At 38.4% G+C, this 21,389-nt stretch overlaps 1 long non-coding RNA gene across 4 annotated transcripts; it reads left to right on the forward strand.

The window, feature by feature from the left end:
• Positions 1–1,145: 1,145 nt before the first annotated feature.
• On the forward strand, positions 1,146–21,045 carry LOC144315424 (uncharacterized). Of its 4 annotated transcripts, none has more exons than XR_013381100.1 (4): positions 1,146–2,507; positions 8,617–8,954; positions 12,800–12,934; positions 13,027–18,674. It is a non-coding gene; the product is annotated as an uncharacterized LOC144315424 (long non-coding RNA). The 4 variants fall into 4 exon arrangements; XR_013381102.1 differs by lacking the exon at positions 1,146–2,507 and having other exon boundaries at positions 2,938–8,954; positions 13,027–15,354; positions 17,288–18,674; XR_013381099.1 differs by lacking the exon at positions 1,146–2,507 and adding an exon at positions 20,862–21,045 and having other exon boundaries at positions 4,512–8,954; positions 13,027–20,460.
• Positions 21,046–21,389: the final 344 nt, after the last annotated feature.

The raw sequence follows: 21,389 nt of genomic DNA on the forward strand, positions 1-21,389 counted from the left end.
CTTGTGTTTCAGTAAACTTATTTCTTTTGTAAAATGTTTACTATGAAATGTATTATTTATCTATTGCTGCATAAAAAATTACCCTGATGCTTAGTGGCTTTAAACAATGGCCATGTATGTACTGTCTGACACTGATTTGGGGGAAGGTAGGAGGTGTCAGGGATTTGGGAGCGGTTTAACTTGAAATTGCTCTTGAGGTTGTAATCAAGGCCTGGGTCAGTTCTGTAGTTGTCAGAAAGCTTTGTGCAGGCGGCGGAAGACCCAGCCTCTGTCCCCTGCCAAATCCATGGCTTTTCCCACATTTTAGATTTTTGTTACAGTAACGTCCCACTACCAAGTTCCGCAGTCTGTTAGTTACCTATGGCTGCATGACTGCATAACAAGTCACCCCCAAAAGTTAGATGCTTAAAACAACAATTTCAAGATGCCTCACTTGAACTGTTTGTTGGGTGGAGTCCTTAGTTGCTTGCTCTATGGAAACCCCTCTAGGGATGTTTGCATGGCATAGTCATTGGCTTCCCCTCAAATAAGTGATGCAGGAGAGCTCAAGGGAAATCTCAAATGTCTTTGATGACCTAGTCTTGGAAGTCATATGCTGTGATTTCTATTGGTTACACACACAGGCCGTGCTCGCTGTGAAATGGGAGTACACTAGGGCATGAGTACACAGGGCATGTATTAGTTCACTAGTACACCAGGAAGTGAGGAGCATTGGGGCCATCTTGGAGACTGGCCACCACAGTTCACCCTCTGGCCTCCAATGACTCATGTCCTTCCCACATGCAAACTATACTCATCTCTTCTCAGGGTCCCCTAAGTGTTTCGTCCCATTGAAGTATCTCCTGAAAAACACCCCAGAATCTCATTATCCAAATTAGGCCCAAATGTGGGGCTCCTCAGGTCCAGTTCCTCACAATCTGAAGATCTGTGAAGTAAAGAGAAAAGTTATTTGCCTCTCACACACCCAACATTCAATGGTGGGGCAGCAGGCACAAGATAACTGCTACATTCCTGTCCAACAAGCAAGGGGAAGGGGGCTATATAGGGGTCACTGGTCCACAGCAATTCTGGAAATTCTGGTCCACAGCAATTTTGGTCCACAGCAAATTCTGGTCCACAGCAAATTTCTGGAATCCATCGGGATACATTTTAAAAATTACTTTAAAAGGACTCAGTCTTACTCCTGCCTTGGAATGAGTCTCTTTGCATTTTGGCTTTGCTGTCTGGCCCTTATTTCTACCTGAATCATCCTTCCTTTCCCATGAGAGGCAGCCTATGCTTGCAACCAAGTAGTTTCCCAGTCTTCCTGTCTGTAGATGTTTGAGGTCCAAAGTCTACTTTTCATTTTGAACTGTCTCTGCCCCTTTCAGTCCAAGCTGGTGGTGTTTCTGCCATGGTGATTCTCTCAAGGTTTTTGTGGGTGTCCTGCCATAGTGGGTTTGTTCCTTTGGACGAAAGCCACACCCACAAATCTCTTCCAGATAAGACTTTATCTCCACTTAGGCTGCCAGTGATGGAGACATCTGAAAGGCGACATCTTCCTTTGTCCTTTGAAGTCTCAGACTGTGCGGGGCCGAAGAGGTCTTTGAGGTCCTAACAAAGGATTTTTCGGTTCCACTATCAGCTTCATCCTTAGACCACATTTTCTTGAAAGGGCCCTGGATTTGATCTTTGCCTAGACGCCATTTCTTAATTTTAGTATGCTTTGTCATTAGGGGAGACTGGAGATTTTCAAATGCAACCATTTCTGGATCTTTCCTATTTAATAGTCCCTCCTCTGGCTTATCTCTGCCCTGTTGCATCTTAGTATGAGCAGTTAGAAAGAAGCCAATGCACCTTCAGAATTCAGTTATGTCACCCAGCTCGTGAGGTACATTTATGTGCTACATGCTCTGTAGATGACAGTGCTGATAAACTTTCTGCCACTACACAACCTCTTGTTTCCAATAATAGCCCCCTCTACTTCCTTGAAGCCCTCACAGGCAGCCTCCTCAGATGTCACAGTTTTTGCTAACAGTTTTCTCCAAGTCCTCTAGGCTCTCTTTAGCCCTCCTCAAAGTCCTCCCGGCTGCTGTCAGCTGCCAAGCACACAGCTTGGCAGGGTTTAGTAGCGCTGTTTTAGTAGCGCTTCACTTCCACTGTCCCAGATCTATTAGTTATCCACTGCTGCATAACAAACCACCCCAACACTTAGATGTTTAAGGCGACAATGACCATTTATTATCTCCACCCATTTTCTGTGGGTTGGGAATGAGGGGATGACTTAGCTGCTGGTCCTGCCTCAGGGTCTCTCATCTCGTGGAGTGGCAGGTAAAATGTCAGCTGGACTTGCAGTCATTTGAAGGCTTTCCCAGGACCAGCAGACCCAATTGCAAGATGTCTCACTCACATGGCTGGCAAGTTGTTGCTGGCAGTAGGCAGGAGGCCTTGATTCCTTACTGCATGGATCCCTCGGTAAGGCTGTTTGAGGTTCCTTACAACATGACTGCTGGCTTCTCTCAGAATGGGTGAGAATTTACTTTTTATGACCAACACTTGGAAACCACACACTGTCATTTCTGCATTGATAGCTGGCTGTGCTTATTGTGGGAGGCGACATGCAGGGGTTCACGAATGCTGATACCAAGACTGGGGTGGGGGTGGGGTGGGAAGTGATCTTGGATACATGCTATTAAACCATTGGTGGCACTGTTACTTCTCATGCAGTATTATTTCATTGTACTATTTTTTCCCTGGGGTTAATTGCCTTAATATTCTTTTATTTTTTAAATATACTTGTCATAAATTCTTCCTCCAAACATGGATATAGAATTATAAAATTCCTCTTAACAGAGGAAAAATACATTTGATAATCTTTCAGATTTATATTTTTTCTCTTTTTATGTCATCTTTTCTGGAGCCCTTTATCTTTTTTTTCTAATATGGGCTCATTTCTCTTTAAGGCAGCTAGCCATTTTTCATCATTATCTTCAGAATTTTTATTATTTTTTTTCCAGTGTTGGATTCCTTGTGTACTTAATTCCAATATTCTTAGCTTCCTTCCTCAGTTTCGTGAAACAAACCTTCTCTAGTAGTTTCATGAGAATGCATGCATAATAAGTTATATATTTAAAAACTTATATGTCTGAAATGTAATCTTCCTTTCTTGGAATTGCTAGCTTGGAGAGAGCTATAAAATTGTAATTTGGAAGAATACTTTCCTAAGATTTTTTTCATTGCTGCATTTCCTTCTAGATGTTTTTGTTCAGAAGTTGGAAAAATGCTTATTTTTGATCATTTTTTCCCCTTAAGAATGATTTTAGAATATTTCCCCAAAGATTCTGAAATTTTATGGTCATGTGATTTTGCATAGGTTATTTTTCATTATTATTACTATTTGCTGTGCACTTCCACCATTCAAAGTGGAGTATATATATATATACCAGTGTGTCATGGTGTATAATTCTTTTTATTATACATTGTTGGATGACTTGCTAATATTTTTTCTCTTTTCACAACTTGTTGATTTTAATAGTCATGATTGGTATACTCTGAAGGTGTAAGATTTGGTCTTTGCAAGGTTGACCATTTTTTTTAGGCTCCTCTGGAGATGCAGGAGTTAGTTCTAGTTCTCTGGGCTCACTATGCATAGGGTATTACTTGGATTGGGAAGTTCACAGGATCCCTTGTTTCTGATTCTGTTTCCTTTTTAGCATGTGAAAATAAATGTGTTGTTGGCTTTATTTCTCTCTTATGCTTCTTGAATGGGTGCTAGATGTTAGGAATTTTCTTGCCTACATATGCTGCAAGGGATATTTTTACCCTCTTGGCTGTCTTCAGCATCCAGTCATGGTCTCCAGGCTGGCATTGACAGGGTGTCACTCTCTTCTTCCTTTCCTAAGTGCTGGAGGCTGGTTGTTCTCCTGTTTTGCTAAAGATTTTTGGGCCTATGTTCATGAGAAATATCTGTTGTTTTCCTTCTTTTTAATGACTTTGGCTATTTTTGGTATTAGGGTAATGCTGTCCTCATAAAATGAATTAGGAAATATTCTTTCTGCATCCATTTTCTGGAAGAGATTGTAGGGAATTGGTATAACCTTTTAAATGTTTGGTAGAATTTTCCAGTGGACTTGGTGTTTTCTGTTTTGAAAGGTTATTAATTATTGAGGCAATTTCTTTAATAGATCTGTCTATTCAGCTCATCTATTTTTTCTTGTATGAGTCTTGCTAGATTGTATCTTTGAAGGAATTGCTCCATTTCATCTATTTTATCAAATTTGTGGTATTATATATCTTTATTATCCTTAGAAGTGATGTCTTTTCTTTCATTTCTGACATTATAAATTTGTATTTTCTTTTTTAGCTTACCTGGCTAGAGGTTCATCAATTTTATTGTTGTTGTTGTTTTTTCAAGAAGCTCAGCTTTTTATTTTTCTAATTATTTATTGTTTTCAATTTCATTAATTCAACATTTTTTTCTCTTTTCCTCCTTCTTTGGATTTAATTTATTCTCCTTTTTCTCCTTTCCAACGTGGGAGTATAGATTACTGATTTTAGATTTTTCTTCTTTTCTAAAATGCAATACTACAAATTTCCCTCTACTGCTTTTGCTGCATCAACCAATTTTGATAAATTGTATTTTCATTTTCGTTTAGTTCTAAGTGAAGAACTTCATTAATATTTCTTGCAAGGCAGGTCTACTGGCAATAAAGTCCTCAATTTTTGTTTGTCTGAGAAAGTCTTTATTTTTCCTTAACTTTTTAATAGTAAATTTTGTGTAAAAAATTCAAGGTTGGTGGTTTTTTTTTCTTTCTTTCTTTCTTTTTTTTTTTTTTTCTTTTTCAGCACTTTAAATATTTCACTCCACTCTTCTTGCTTCTATGGTTTCTGAAGAGAAATCCAATGTGTAATTCTTATCCTTACTCTTCTATAGTTAACAGAGGAACCCTCCCTCTGTCCTCCCCGCCCCCGGCTTATTTTAAGATTTCCTCTGTGCTTGAGTTCCTGAAATTTGATATGATATGCCTAAGTTTTTTGTTGGGGACAGATTATTTATCCTGCTTGGAGTTCTCTAAGCTTCCTGGATTTGTGGTTTGGTGTCATTAATTTTGGAAAATTCTCATTTTTTACTTTAAATTCTTCTGTTCCTTTTTCTTTTCTTTCCTCCTTCTGGTATTCCTACTTTGCATATGTTATACTGTTACATCTTCCCATGATTCTTGGATATTTCTTTTCATACTTTTTCTTTTGCATTCCAGTTTTGGAAATTTTTATTGACATTTCTACAAGCTTACTGATTCTTTCCTTGCTTTGTCCAGTCTACTGATGAGCCCATCAAAGACATTCTTCATTTCTTTTTCAATGTTTCTAATTCAAGTCTTTTTATTCTTTTTTTTTAAAGATTTTATTTATTCATGAGAGACACATAGAAAGGGCAGAGACATAGAAGGAGAAGCAGGCTCCATGTGGGGGGCCGGATGTGAGACTTGATCCCAGGATCCTGGGATTATGACCTGAGCTGAAGGCAGACGCTAAACCACTGAGCCACCTGGGTGCTCCTTTTTTAATTCTTTCAAAGATTTCTCTCTCTTCACTTACATTATCTATCTTGCATGTTTTATGCTTTTTAAAAAAGGTTTCTTATGATATTCAGAATTTTAAATTCTTAATCAAATAGTTCCAAAATCTCTGCCATGTAATAAGTTTGGCTCTGATGGTCTGTAGCTTCAAATTGTGTTTTTTTTTTTTAAATCTTCTAGTATGCCTTATGATTTTTTTTTTTTTTTTTGGTTGAAAGTCAGACATCATGCATTGGGTAAAAGGAGCTGGGGTAAATAGGCCTTTAGTGTGAGGTTTTATATTTATCTGGCTAGGAGTTTGACTATGTTCACTGTTTGCTGTAGGTGTCAGAGGCTAAAATTTATTCTGATGTTTTTATTCCCATTTCCTCTATTGTCTTTGGGGTTTCCATTAGATACTTTTTAAATATGATCTGAGACATGCAGTGCTTTTAGTTTAATCTTCTGTTATTATACAAGAGTCTTACTGATGTGTTGGCAAAGTGTGTGTTGCAGGGTAGGGGGAAGAAGCAGCCTATAATCCTGTGATTGGGTCTCAGTCATTTAATGACCATGTGTCCCTGGGTTATGACCTTCACAGATGCTTTTCAATTCTTCCTTTCCCCTTAGGGGAGACAAAAAGGTTAGAAGGAATTGAGTGAAATTTCCCTTTCCCCTTGTCAATGAGGCTCTGATGAAACCCTAGTTTTTGGGCTCTGATAAAATAGTGTCTCTTGAATGTATACTTCAAAATTTCTACTTTTCCTTTCTTCTTGCTGGAAGCAAGGAGCAGATTTTCTCTGATCTCTGCCATGAGAACCTGGTAGGGCTGCTGGAAGTAAAATTTATTTATGTGGCCCCCTCTGAATCTAGCCCTCTCTGGAGTTTTAACTCAAAAGCTTTCCACACTGAGCAGTTCATCAACTAGGCAACTGCACTTTAGGTTTCCCTGCCCAAGTGCTGGTTCAGTGGTGGGCTTCTCCTCTTGAGCTTCTGCTTCTGTAGGTTGTGATTTTTCTGGACCTGCTTGCTTGTTTGGATAGTGTTTGCCTGGGACCTCAATTCTCTGATGGAACCAAGAAGAGTTGTTAATTTTCAGTTTGTTCAGCTTCCCCTCTTCCCTTAATTGTTATAATCATGAGAGTGAAGACATCTATACTCCTTATATGCTGGGCCAGAAGCAGCAAGTCATTATTATTATTTTTGTAAACCATTTTGAGTTTTTGTGTTTGTTACTACAGCATAAAGTAAAAAGGGACTAATAAAAAATGTCCCTTAATCCACAACTATCCATTCATATTAAAGAGCATAATAGTAAAAAGCTAATTGGAAACTGTACATGTATGGTTTGTTAGTGGAACTCACGTGGGATTTTTGATTGGAGACCAAATTATTTCATTGAGAGACTCAAAGCACCAGTATCTGTTAGTCTTTTATAACTTTTAGTTTCTCTGAGGACTATACAGTCCTCTGTCTTTGGGTTGTAAGATGGCCTCCAACCTTTTGAATTGAGCAGGAGTTGCAGTCTAAAGGACTCAATTTGTACTAAATGCTTTTAATTTTTTGGTGGCTTACAGCAGTTTGTATTGCTCCTGCCTTCTTCTGTACCTGATGTCCTGAGGTTCAGAGTCCCTATGCTTCATTTTTCCTCAGAAAGCAAATCTCTTATCTTCTGGAGGAGGTGATTGAACAGCCCTCTGTACATACCTTCAACTACTTTTTGCTGTTTTTAGCCTACCCCTCTTTTATATCTTCAAAGTTGCCTGTTGCCGTTACTGTCCCAGATTTTCTGGGATGTCATTTTACTTCTCTTTGGTTTTCCTTCTCTAGATATGTAAGTTTCAGCTTTCTTCATTTTGCTAATCACTTGCACCTGTCCCTTTGCTTTCCATATTTCAACTATATATATACTGACACATTAAATTAATTTTGGTGTACAACATAGCAATTTGATATTTGTATATGTTGTAAAATAATCACCACCATAATCTAGTTACACCACAATAAATCTAGTTAACATCCATCACCTCACTTAGTTACAAATATTTTTTCTTGTAATGAAAACTTTTAGAATTTACTGTCTTAGCAATTTTCAAATATGAAAAAAAGTATTAACTTCAGTCACCATGCTGTATATTACATCCCCAGAACTCATTTATTTTATAGTTGGAAGTTTTTACCTTTTGACCTCCATTCCTTGTGTTTGGTAACTATCAACCTGGTCTTTTTCCTATGAGTTGAGTGTTTTGATTTTAGTTTGTGTTGGTTTGGTTTCTACATATAAGTGAGATCATACAGTATTTGTCTTTCTCTGTTTGACTTATTTCACTTAACATAATGCCCTCAAGTTCCATCCATGTTTTTGCAAAAGGCAGGATTTACCTTTTTATGGCTAAATAGTATTCCATTGTGTGTGTGTGTCTATCACATTTTCTTTATCCATTCAACATTTTATTTTATCTCTTATCAGATGTCATCCTCTCTCATTCTTTCCATCCTTGTGTTTTTTTTTAAAAAAACCATTTTAAGTGTTAATTTAATGAAAGCAGAGAGATAATCAAGTTTTCAACATGACATATTCAAGCAGTTTCTTTTTTCCTAATTCCAACCAAGGTCTTTCTGATTCATACACTGGATTAATCTCTGAACAATTTCTTAGAAAAATCCTTGATTTGGTTGATAATTTTCCACAAAATGATGCTAATCTTTCCTTCCCTCTTCCTTTTAATACTAATACTTACTGAAAATTTACTATGTGCTAGATGTTGGGCTGAACTATTACATGTGTTATACTACTTAAAACCCATCGAAATCTTAATGGAGTGAAACTATTATTATGCCGATTTCACATCTGAGGAAAATAAAGCTTAGAGAGGTTAAGCAAAACACAGTCACACACCTAGTAAGCAGAAGAGCCTTGACTGAAGCAGAGCTCAATATGTATAGGATAAAAATCTCTAATTCTACAAAGTAACTAATATATTTAAGCTTAATATAAAATCAAAACTAGAATGAAGTAGGAAACTTTTGAATTTTATGGTCTTCTTATCTTTATTAAGGGTATGATATTCTTTTCCAGAAGTCAGAATATTCTGTGTTTTTGCAATGGGTCCCCTGTCAATAAAAACATTTTAGAAACAGAATATGGAGCTGCCAATACTGAAAATGGCTGAGAACATAATGCAAAACAATGCTACCAATGAAAAAATGCAAAATACCTGCTTGAAGGAATCAGAGTTTACAGAATAGTAAAATGTTATCCCAAATACACACAGTAAGCCAAAGGATCAAGAGACCAACTCGAATTGTCAGATTCCAGGAGTCATATTCTTACTGGTTTACTGCACTTCTTTTGGATGGCAACTAATGTCTTCAGAATAGAACAGCCTCCTATTGCTAAGGACCCAGAAAATGAGGGTAAGACTTATTTATTATCAATCATAGGAATTTTCCATAACATAATTTTTGATATATGGCTTTGGCTGTTGAAGATGCTGCCATACTAACCCATTAGTTGGTGAAAAGAATGAGAAAAAATTCTTGGTTAAGGATCACAAAGAAAACCTCTGCTTTTGACCTTTTGTAAGAGGGGCTGTTTGATGATGGAAAGGGGACAGACATAGAGTCAAATTGAAAGGATGGTGTAATGTTTTGTAATGTTTAAACTGCAAAGCTTTCTCTCTGAATTAGGCACGAGCAATGGCTTTCACTGAAGCCCATAGCCTGGAAACCTCCATTTGGCAAATGAAATCTTCCAAATATCTATAAGGCAGGTGTATCTTCACCTTCTATTCAGTGACTTCAGGGCCATGGCTTCTGGATAGAATGTTCCTGTTCCAGTATGAAAATTGAGCTTGAGTTCGTACAAGTGCACTTTTTTGAGGAAATCAGGAATTTTAAAATTATTATTCTGCTTCTGAAGGATAAATTTCAGTGTGTTCAAATGTTCTGTTAAATCAGTAATAATGAAGCAGCTGGTGAAGCACTGGGGAGAGAGCTATAATTCTAAAGATCCTTGACGTGAGACAATAGATTAGTAGATCTCTGTCTAGTTTCCCTAGTTTAGCCATATGACCAAAGTAAAGAAAATCGAATACCTTTTCTAGGCCTCAGAGTCTTATATTACTCAACCCAGTAAGACTGAAGTAGACAGCTTCCTCCATTACATCATTCAATAAACCTGACTTATAGACTTCACAGCACAAACTTACAATAAATGATGCAATGGAATCATAGGATGTTATGACCCCTGACACGTTTCCCCTCATTCATTGAAGGTACTAGTTTTCCTTGCTGATTAACTCAGCTTTTCCATGTTTTGACTAAACTTCTTAAATTCTTTACAGAGAGATGGCTCAGCTCTGGAAGTTCATAGTGCAGGCTTATTAGATAAAAACATTCTTGCTAAAATGGCAGATGATGTGCAATCAAGAGTAGGCAGGCTACCACAGATCCATAGATCACCTACGGGATGCCTGTTGGTGATTTGAGTTTTAGAGCATCCCCGAATGGTTGCTTTTAAACTACTTTCTAATGGATGTGGGGGAAGGAAAGAAGACTTTCTACAATCCTCGAACATCCTTCTCACTGATGTATTAAGGCATTCTTCCAGTTAAAAGACCAAACCCCCCCAAATCAGAGAAGCCAAGAAGAGACAAGAGATGGCCAGATGTAGATAGAGAACATCCAGGAAAGACTGCCTGAAAAATGAATATACAAACCCCAGCTTTATCATGGAGCAAGTAAATGTGAGTTCCCTTGAAGAAAGGGTAGGAAAGGAGACAGAGAATAGAAAATAAAGATAGGGTTTGGGTAATATAAGAAAGGCATTTGCTTCGTTCATGTCTTAGGAACAGAAATGACCATGTAAGATTGATTTAGAAATATGTCTCCTCATCTTGGGCCACTCTCTTTTTCATGCATTATTATCTCTTAAGTTTTTTCATTAACCTCACCTTTCCTCCACTAAGGCTTCCACAGTGGCTGTCTCTTCTGCCTAAAATGTTCTTTCCCACATCCTTTTCATTGTTTGGTTCATTCTCAACTTTCTGGTTTGACTGGTGCAGACAAAATATTGTGGGCAATAATCAGAGGGCAGGGGCCTGGCTGAGACTTCTCTAAGCTATCACTCTGCAGTTTGCGTTATCATCTGTACATGCACCAAATGCCCGCCCTTGGCTTTCCCCTCACTTCCAGTCTGCTGGTGTCTTTCCTATAGCATCTTCTGCAGATCATAGTCGCTGTTTCTCCATTGTGCCTTGGCTTGTCCTGGGAACTGATGAGTCCAGGTTTCCTACAGAGAGCAGTGAGATAGGCCCTCAGTATGATGAAGCAGAAGAAGAGCCTTCCAGAGCCTGGCCTCTGCCTATCTTGCCCCATAGAGGTCTTTGATTAGCAGGGTTTTCAGTTGAAGAAGTAACATTAGTCCTTTATTTAAAAAGCTGAGGAATGTACTTGAGACGTTTAAGAGAAAACAATTTTAAAGCATCCAACTTATCGAACTTCTGGCACAAAAATACTCTTTGGCTTTGCTCTGAACATTTTCATTCAGCATTGCTTTCATTCAGTATACAGTGGGCATATTTTCATGCACTTGAAGCTTTTGCTTTTCAGTAATTTTCCTGAGATTAAATAGGCAACTATAAATAGGCATTTTAACCTCAGTAAAACCTCTTTACTTAATATAAGTGGCTTAATTTTTTCATCTAGCAGATGTTGTATGCCTGCCAGGTGCCAGTCATTCATGTTTGGGCAAGAAGAACATACAGTGAACTGCATGGAGGTGCTATCATTTCCTATACATGGGAAAATGGGCCTTTCTCCAAGTTCATCCAGGTGTTTTCAGTCAAATATCCCATAAAAGTGGTTGGAGAAATTAGCTGTGATTGGAAAACAGGATGAGTTCATTAGAAACTTGTCAGGGGAGAAAGCCTTCACCAAATGAATTTAAAGGCTTGAGCTCTTCGGTTTCTTGGAGAGGAGTTTGACTTGGGGTAGTTTTAGGTGGGACATGGTAAGTAAGGTTTGGCAACAATTGGTTGGAAGTTAGAAACTAGGGAATAGCTTATTGGGTTGGTATGTGAAGCAAGGTTATTATTGAAACTGGTTTTATTTTTCTAACATATAGTTGGAAACAACTATTGAGCTTAAAGGGTTTGTGTTTTAAATGTGATATCTATACAGTTTCTCTGTTTTGCAAGCTCTGGTTACTTTGCAGTTTGTCTATTTTGCATGTTGTGGTTTTAAAAATAAAATTTTTTTCCTCAGCCCTGCCTTTTGGCTATACTTAAGCTAATGCTATAGAGTAGACCACATTCTCAGGATGGTGATCATTCTACATCTACACTGCTGGTCAAAGTATCTGAGGCTATGTTGGAGGTCACTTGAGTCTTTTTTTTAATTTTTAAAAATTTTTTAAAAAGATTTTATTTATTCATGAGAGACACAGAGAGAAAGGCAGAGACACAGGCAGAGGGAAAAGCAGGCTCCATGCAGGGAGCCCACGTGGGACTCAATCCCGGATCTCTGGGATCAGGCCCTGGGCTGAAGGTGGCGCTAAACTGCTGAGCCACTCAGGCTGCCCAAGAGGTCACTTGAGTCTTAAAACTCTTGATAATGTTTTGTTTCTGTTGAACAGTCATTGGTGAGACAGTGGCAGAGTAACAGCCTTTTAGACTTGGGGAATCATATGTTTGAATGCTGCAAAGTTGCAAATACTAAGAGGATTATAATCATAGTATGTAGCCCACTGTGAATCTAGAAGCCATGAGCAGTCAAATTAAACCAGAGAACGTATCCTGTCCCAATCTATAGAGCCTGTCATAGCAGACCTAGGGATATCAGATTACCTAATGTTATAGTTTCTTTGTGTGTTTTTCAGATATTTGTAGGAACAATAGTCTGGAAAAGTTTGTGAGCAATAGGCACATTATTCCCATAAAATGTCACACATTTTGCTTTGAAAGCTGCAAAGCTGCATATGACTAGGGCTCCTCAATTTTGAACCACTTTGTTGATCTTGTGAAATTCTTTGGTGGGAGATCTATAGCCTTAGTGGCATTGTCTAGTCCTTCTGTAGTTCTTAGAATCATAATGTGCAGAATGTCTCTACCTTTTAGGTATACTTTGAAACTTGAAATGAGGAGTTGTGAATAAAGAAAAAAAAGTAATCCAGAATAGTTGTTAAGTTCACAAACTGCTGCGGATCAATTTTTCTTCTTCAAGAATTGGCTAAAGAGCTTTTTTGTTTTTCTTTCTGGTAGATATCTGAAGATCAAAGAAAATATGGATAAAATGGAGTTTTTGAATGAGTGGTGAGATTTTTCAGCTTCCTGATGACAGTTTCAGTGACATAAGTTCCTTTAGCACTGGACACATATGGGATTTGAATTTTCAAGGTAGGATGATGGTAACTGTATGAAATTTGTTTGGGTCTAAGGGGGCCTTGAGGTCTGGTCTCTTATCCATGTCTTACCTTTATACTTTTCAGAGGTGATGTTGGTGAGAGATGGGATATGCACCATGTACTTGCTCAGCAGTTATAGTAAAATTTCCCCACCAGAGTTAAGTGCCTTTTATTCTGATGGGAATTTTATGGAAATTATTTTGCAAGGTTACATTTTTGAAGTTCTCTGGCATCACTGGAAGGCTAGTATAAGAGTGGGAAAGATTATCTTCATGCAGTACATATCCAGACCATTACCAATATCTTTTTATCTGATTCTGGAGCTACTTTTTGATATCATAGAATAGCGTCTTTGGAATTGCCTAAGAATTTTTTTTAATAATAAATTTATTTTTTATTGGTGTTCAATTTGCCAACATACAGAATAACACCCAGTGCTCATCCCGTCAAGTGCCCACCTCAGTGCCCGCCACCCAGTCACCCCCCTCCCCTTCCATCACCCCTAGTTCGTTTCCCAGAGTTAAGAGTCTTCCATGTTCTGTCTCCCTTTCTGATATTTCCCACTTATTTTTTCTCCTTTCCCCTTTATTTCCTTTCACTATTATTTATATTCTCCAAATAAATTTGACCATGTATAGTATCAGAAGGCCTTGATTGTAGTAAAGGCTGTCCGTGTGGCAGAGTGTTCAGCTAGAACATGTTTTTAGCATCCAAATTATGCTTTTTTGTGTATGCTTCTACCTTTATAATAGCATCAAGGTATTAGGAATTCCTTAATCTGATGATTTTGAGCCCCACATCATGCTCCATTATTTTATTTATTTTTATTTATTATTTTATTTTATTATTTTTTCCATTTTCTAAAGATTTTATTTAAATTCAAGTTAGTTAGCATATAGTGTATTAGTTTCAGAGGTAGAATTTAGTGATTCACCAGCTGCAAATAACACCCAGTGCTCATTACATCAAGTACCCCACTTGATGCCCATCACCCAGTTACCTCATCCTCCCACCCATCTCCCCTCCCCTGACCCTCAGTTTGTTTCCTATAGTTAATAGTCTCTTATGGCTTGTCCCTCTCTCTGATTTCCTCTTATTTAATTTTTCTTTCCTTTCCCCTATGTTCATCTGTTTTCTTAAATTCTTTTTTTAAGATTTTATTTATTGATTCATGAGAGGCACACAGAGAGGCAGAGCCACAGGCAGAGGGAGAAGCAGGCTCCATGCAGGAAGCTGGACGTGGGACTCGATCCAGGGTCTCCAGGGTCACACCCTGGGCCAAAGGCGGCGCTAAACCGCTGAGCCAGCTGGGCTGCCCATGTTTGTTTCTTAAATTCTATACATGAGTGAAATCCTATAGTATTTGTATTTCTCTGATTGGCTTAATTTACTTGGCATAATATCATTGGATCATTTTATTTTTTTTAAAGATTTTATTTATTCATGAGAGAGACACACACACACACAGAGGCAGAGACACAGGCAGAAGAAGAAGCAGGCTCCACAGAGAACCCGGAGAACCCGACGTGGGACTCGATCCTGGCTCTCCAGGATCACGCCCTGGGCTGCAGGCAGGCGCTAAACCGCTGCGCCACAGAGGCTGCCTTCATTGGATCATTTTAGATCGGGCTGCTTACTGATCTTATTTTCAGAGCACTCTCAAATCATGCACATCCCCACAAGGTATATATTAATCCTTTTATCCTGAGCTCATTAACAAGCTTTAAAGAGTGCATTGAGCTCTTCCACTTGAACTGATTTGCCTCTGCTAAGAGCTCATGATCTAGAGATGATAGTTCTTATGACGTGTCCAGCCTGGAGAACCTAGACAAATTGGTACCGTCATTGTTTTTTTTTGTTTTGTTTTGTTTTTGTTTTTTTTTTTTGTTTTTTTTTCCGTCATTGGTTTTTTAAAACTGATAGGTCTATTAAGATGTGATTCATCAACAAATGATATTAAATGTGGATTTTCTATGAACATCTCTAACATTCATTTGAGGCAGGGAGAGTTCCCAAGATGCTAACAGTTGTGATCCCTCTTCTTCAGGTGGTAGAAGTGTAGCAGGTTTCAAGATAATACAAGGGTGGATAGAAAAATGAAGATTGAAAATAGCAAGAATTTCTGTGAGGTGGTTCCACTTGTTGAGAAATGTTAAGTTTTTCCAGTGAGTGACAAAGTCTATATACCATGAAAGACCTTACACTCAAAGGGGTAAAATTTAAGTTGGTTAATGCTTCCACATACTTAGGTGATGCTGCTACTGCTCTGAAACAAGGCAGACTTGCCTATGCCACCAGTGAAAAGTTATAATAAGTTGTTGGTCTCTACAGTGCCCATGAAGCTGAGTCAAAACTCCAAGGGTTTGTCTAGAATTTTTGTGCACCAACAAGTGGACGTATTATAATAACCAGGTAGGTTAGTTATGGGAGGCTTTTAGAAGATTAATTTATTTTCTTTTAAAACATATTTTATGTATTTGAGAGGGAGAGAAGGAATGAGTGCTGGGGGTTGCGGAGGGCAGAAGAAGAAAGAAAAGCAGGCTTCCTGCTGAGCAGGGAGCATGATGTGGGGTTCAATCTTAGGACCCCAGGATCATGACCAGAGCCAAAGGCAGATGCTTAACTGACTGAAGCACTCAGACATCCCCAGGCCAATTTCAAATCACAAAATACCTGCTTATGATTGGGTTTCCAGTGAGGACTTAGTTACATCATGTAGAAATGAAATTTTCATGAAAATTAAGAACCCGTTGTCTGTAGTAATTCTTCTTAGAAGATTTAAGGCCTTTAAGATCTTGGTTAAGAATTTATAAAAAGTAATACAAGGCTTCTGTAAAATTCTGAGGTGTGATGTCCAAGCATAATGTAGGCCTTCCCAGAAAGAAATGAACAAGTATTGGGTATCCTAATCTAGAGGAATCTGGTCTGCTGGAGAAAGAGCGAGATGTGAAATATGAGGGCTTAGGTGGTACCCAGGATAGGATGACATCGGAGTTTGATACCATAGGAAAAAGAGGTAAGGCTATTGTATTTATAGTTCTGATGTCCTGGATAAATAATGCCCTCAATTTCTGGATGTCATAACTATGAGGAAAAGAATATTACAAGGTTTGGTACAAAGTATGGTAAGATTTCTTCCCAATCCATCTCTGTTTTTCAGTTCCTCTATGAATTTTGGTTTTAAAGCATTTGTAGGGGTCGTTGAGAGAATTAGAGGGACCAATTAAACCATAATGGGTGTGGTTCCATTACTTCTTCCAGTCAGTGGAGCCCTTTACTCATGAGTCTAGTTCTTTCTAGAGCTGTTCAATTTGGGTTTCATTTAAATATAAATCGGTTTATAAGTAAAAATTAACTGGCAAGTGAATGTCCAAATTAGTTATGATTTGAGTCTTCAGAAATGTCAAAGAAAAGACCTTTCAGAAGTACAAGACTTTGGAAATTCCATTAACACAGGGAAGCTCTATTTAGCAGGTGTGGTAACAGAAGGAAGAAATGTCAAAAAGTGACAGAAGCCTGGACTTGGGACCTATTTGGGGACTGTTAGAGATATACACAGCATTGGTAGTCCTCAGGGAAAGCTTGGGCGCACGATGGGGAAGAGCACCTGCATTGTTTGGTCATCGTATTTTTCTACTTAAATTTACTATCATATTTTTTATTCCCCCTTTTGCCTCTATTACTTGCAAGAGTCCTCATCTGGGAATTCCTCCTGTGGGTTTAAGCCATTGTGTTGGGGCATGTAATTGTTTAATTTGGAGACTTCAAAGTTTCCTCTGAATATTATTTTTTAATCTATTACTCTTTTTTTTCTCCCTTCAAGTTTTTATTTAAAATCTAGCTAGTTACCATATATGGTAAAATTGGTTTTAGGTGTAGAATTTAGTGATTTATCACTTACATATAGTAGCCAGTGCTTATCACAAGTGCCCTCCTTAATGCCCATCACCCATTTAGCCCACCTCCCACCCGTCCTCCTCTATCAACCCTCAGTTTGTTCTCTATGGTTAACAGTCTCTCATGATTTGCTTCTCTCTCTCTTTTTTCCCTCCTCCCTATTTCATCTGTTTTGTTTCTTAAATTCCATATATGAGTGAAATCATATGGTGTTTTTCTCTGACAAACTTATTTTTCTTGGCATAATACTCTGGCTCCAGCCACATCATTGCAAATGGCAAGATTTAATTCTTTTTGATGACTAATATTCTATTGTACATATATACCACTTCTTTATCCATTCATCAGTTCATTTTCTTTTACCATTTCAAAATTCTTTCAAATGCTATAGTTCAAACAAAAAAGCTCTTTACCATTCTAACTTGTTTAATTAAATCTCCAATTTCAGGTTTTGTCTCTTTGACAGACAGCTGAGTCTGAGCGGTGGTCACATTGGCATTGGAGTCTGTGCCCAGTGCTTTAGAAATATGCTGAACAATCTGTTTTGGAATTTTCCAGGTGCTTCATCAGTTCTCTGCTTACAGGAGTAAAGACTGTAGTCAATCTTTACAGGTTCATGGTCACGCACTACCCATAAGAAAGATTGTCTATTTTGACAGCCCTATTGAACTAATTAGCCATTCCATGGAACCACAGTCCTAGATCACTTCAACAGCATGATCACTGTCAGCCTTTCCCATGGAGGATTTTGTCTTTCAAGGACCTGCCAGCATGAGACTACTTGATATGTGTGGCAATCAGGGTTTTAATGCTAGGACTATTCTGGATTTCTCAATATATTTTTTATCTTCTTTATGCTTAGGAAAGTCTTTCATGATGCCTCTTAATTTTGACCTAGCCCGTGGGTTAAAATCTACTTGTATAGACTCCCTGTTCAGTGGTTTTGCTCTAAGAGACAGTGACTCAAGAGACTTAAGGGATGTTGAGGTAGAAAGGGGAGACAGAGCAGAAGGTAGAGGAAAGTACAGAGGAAAGAAAAGGGTTTGGGAAGACAAAATGAGCAAGAGCAGTACCTGACCTAATCAAGGAATCTCTTGTTTAGGAATAACAGGTGTTTTTGTTGTTGTTGTTGGTGGTGGTGGTGGGTTTTTCTTTTTTTAAAGTAGGCTCCCTGCCCAGTGTGGAGCCCAGTGTGGGGCTTGAACTCAAACCTGAGATCAAAACCTGAGGTCAAGAAGCAGATACTTAACTGATTGAGCCACCCAGGTGGCCCAAAGATATAGGTTTTGATACTAATTCCAAGGGATACACACACCATTATGTTTATAGCAGCATTATCTACAATAGCTAAGATATGGAAGCAGCCCAAGTGTCCATTGATTGATGAATGGATAAAGAGGAGGTGGCAATATATGTACACACTCACACACACACACACACACACACACACACACACGAATATTACTCAGCCATAAAAAGAATGGAAACTTTGTCATTTGCAAGGACATGGATGAAGTTAGTATTATGCTAAGTGAAAGTAGTCAATCTGAGAAAGACAAATACCATATGATTTCACTTATATGTGGAATTTAAGAAACAAGACAAAACAAATGAGCAAAGGGGAAAAATGGGAGAAATCAAGAAATGTACTCTAAACTATAGAGAGCAAACTGATGGTTACTACAGGGGAGGGGAGTGGAGGATGAGTTAAATAGGTGATGGGGATTGAGGTGTGCACTTGTGATGAGCACCTGGTGTTACGGAATCGTTGAATCACTGTATTGTACACTTGAAACTAATTTAACACTGTATGTTAACACTATACTGGATTAAAATTTTTAAAAGGAATTTATGAATCAATTTCTTTTTGAAGTCTCTCATGTCAATTAAAGCACGGTAACTCTTGAATGTTAAGAGATTCCATTCCCCTTCTGTTCTAAAGTGTCTCTTACATGATTTTCAAAATTTTTTCTCAAGTAGTCACTGAAATTCTAACATATTCTTGGTGAAATTGTGTTGTTTACAAAGAGAAACATGAGAATCAGGATGTTAATGGGAAATGTGAACAGTGGCAAGCAAACTGGTGCAGCCACTCTGGAGAACAGTATGAAAGTTCTTCAAAAAATCAAAATAGAACTACCCTATAATCAAGCAATTTTACTGCTAGGTATTTATCCAAAGGATAAAAAAAATACAGATTTGAAGGGATATATGCACACTTATGTTTATAGCAGTCTTACCAACAATAGCCCGTATATCCATCAACTGATGAATGGGTAAGGAAGATGTAGTATAAATATATACAATGGAATATTACTCTGCCATAAAAATAGTGAAATCTTGCTCTTTGCAAGGACATGGATAGAGCTAGAGAGTATTATGCTTAGTGAAGTAAGAGAGAGACAAATACTATGTGATCCTACTCTTATGTGGAATTAAGAAATAACATGGGGGAAAAACACAAGCAAACCAAGAAACAGACTCAACTATAGAGAACAAACTGATCATCACCAGAGGGGAGTAAAGTGGGGAGATGGGTTAAATAGTTGATGGAGACTAAGGAGTTCACTTGTGATAAGCACCAGGTATTGTATGGAAGTGTCAAATCACTAAATTCTACACCTGAAACTAATAAAAACTTGAAGAAAATAAAGAACAGTGGCAAACATCTACTCATGATGAACAAGTCATGGGCAAGCCAGAGATATTGTCCATGTCACCTGGGCTCAGGTTCCTCACTGGAGGGTTTGGCCTTCTTTGTCATTAATCTGACAGGTGAGCAGGTCTTTCCCAGAGCCAATGCCTCAATCATGAGATAGAATGGAGGCACATCACTGACATTTGGTTGGAGGACACAAGTTTATCTTTGGAAGGGCATCAGTCTCGAGAGCACTTTTACTCCTGGGTCCTCAGGTCAACTTGGATCTATGTTTGCATCTTGTTCTATGAGCCTCTGTGGTAAACAGACATTCCCCCCCCCCACAAGACTTATTTGAGAGAGAGCTCACAAGCTAGGGGGGAGAGAGAGGGAGAGTAGCAGACTCCCTACTGAGTGGGGACCTGAGCTGAAGACAGACGCTTAACCAACTGAGCCACCCAGATACCCCTAGATACCATCTCTGATGCACAGGTAGATAGGGAAATTAATAAAAAAAATCATTGGCATATTTTTATCAAGAGATAAAAACACAATCTTGATCAAATTAATATTTAGGAGGCTGAAAACAGTTCCCTAAAAGGACCTGAATCCTTGGAGTCAAAATAAGCTCAGTGATGAGGGATGGAGCTCATAAAGTGGGATTAGAGCTGAGACATGGTCTAAGGCTGAGTCACTGTGACTAGTAAGGGCCTCCTGTCCAGGCACTTGAGGGGCCTCTGTCCATACTGCTACTGAGGCATCTATGACTACTGACTTGATACTTACACTGGCTGGTCGCAGTGTCTGTGATGGGGGCATATGGTTGCATTGTGCTGTAGTAAAAATATCTGTTGAGAGAGTTGCAATTTGCTGTGCACTGGGGATATGTGAGCAGAAGTTCAAACTTCAGTGCTCAACATAATCCTCTGGAAAGCTTATTAGAGCACTAATCTCTACGCCTCACCCCCACCGCTTCTGATTCAGTAAGTCTGGGGATATGCTTGAGAATTTCCATTTTTTATAATCTCCCAGGTGATATTGATGCTGCTGATTTGGGGCTCCTACTTTAAGGATCACTGCAATGGAAAATCAAATACTCAACAGAGATAGACCAGAACTGTCAAGGAGAGATGTTCTTTATTTACATTATGGCTTGTTGAAATTCCCTGTTGAAGATGCTATCTACTGTGGCAGGGCCTGGGAAGGTTTATCTTGGGCCAGTTCTAGCCATTGAATGAGGGATGGAGATGGAATAATTCCCAGGAAGGCTTCCCCTTAATCCAGTGCTGCCTTCTAAATTTTACCCAAAGTATCTTAAGTTTCTATGTTGTATACTCTGTCTACATTCTTGGAGTTGACATTGCTCGCTTTTACCCCTTTTCAGGAGGTGAAAAAAGCTCAGTTTTGGAGTCACACTGTCGTGAGTTTGAATCCTGGCTTTTCCCCTCACTGGCTGCTTGATCTTCAGAAAACTAAATCCTCATCCGAATAATGAGAATAATCACCCCTGCCTCATAATGTTGTTGTGAAAATTAAATTAGCTAATGCCAGATTAGCCAACAATGTTACCTCCTCTTCTGTTGTTTTGTCTTTGAGGCCTGATTCTGAATGGCAGACGATCTTAAGGAAAAAATCACCTCCATTCTGGATCAAGATACAATTTTTTCAAAATCAGATTTCTCTCATTCTGAAAATCAAATTTTAAGATTCAGCATATAATATAAAGTTTTCTTTTTTTTTTTTAAACATGTGAGTGGTTTTCGTTTTGGCTCTCTTCTGTCAGGAACATATAACACTGTAGCATTTCATCTACAAGAGGAACTCCTGGGGCTAGCAGAATATATTTGAGGAATATCTTTAGGCAAACAACCACCATGTTATAACTGGATCTGCCACTCCAAGATTCTTGTCA

Source organism: Canis aureus, chromosome 6, assembly GCF_053574225.1.
Source record: "Canis aureus isolate CA01 chromosome 6, VMU_Caureus_v.1.0, whole genome shotgun sequence".
NCBI classification, from domain to species: Eukaryota; Metazoa; Chordata; class Mammalia; order Carnivora; family Canidae; genus Canis; species Canis aureus.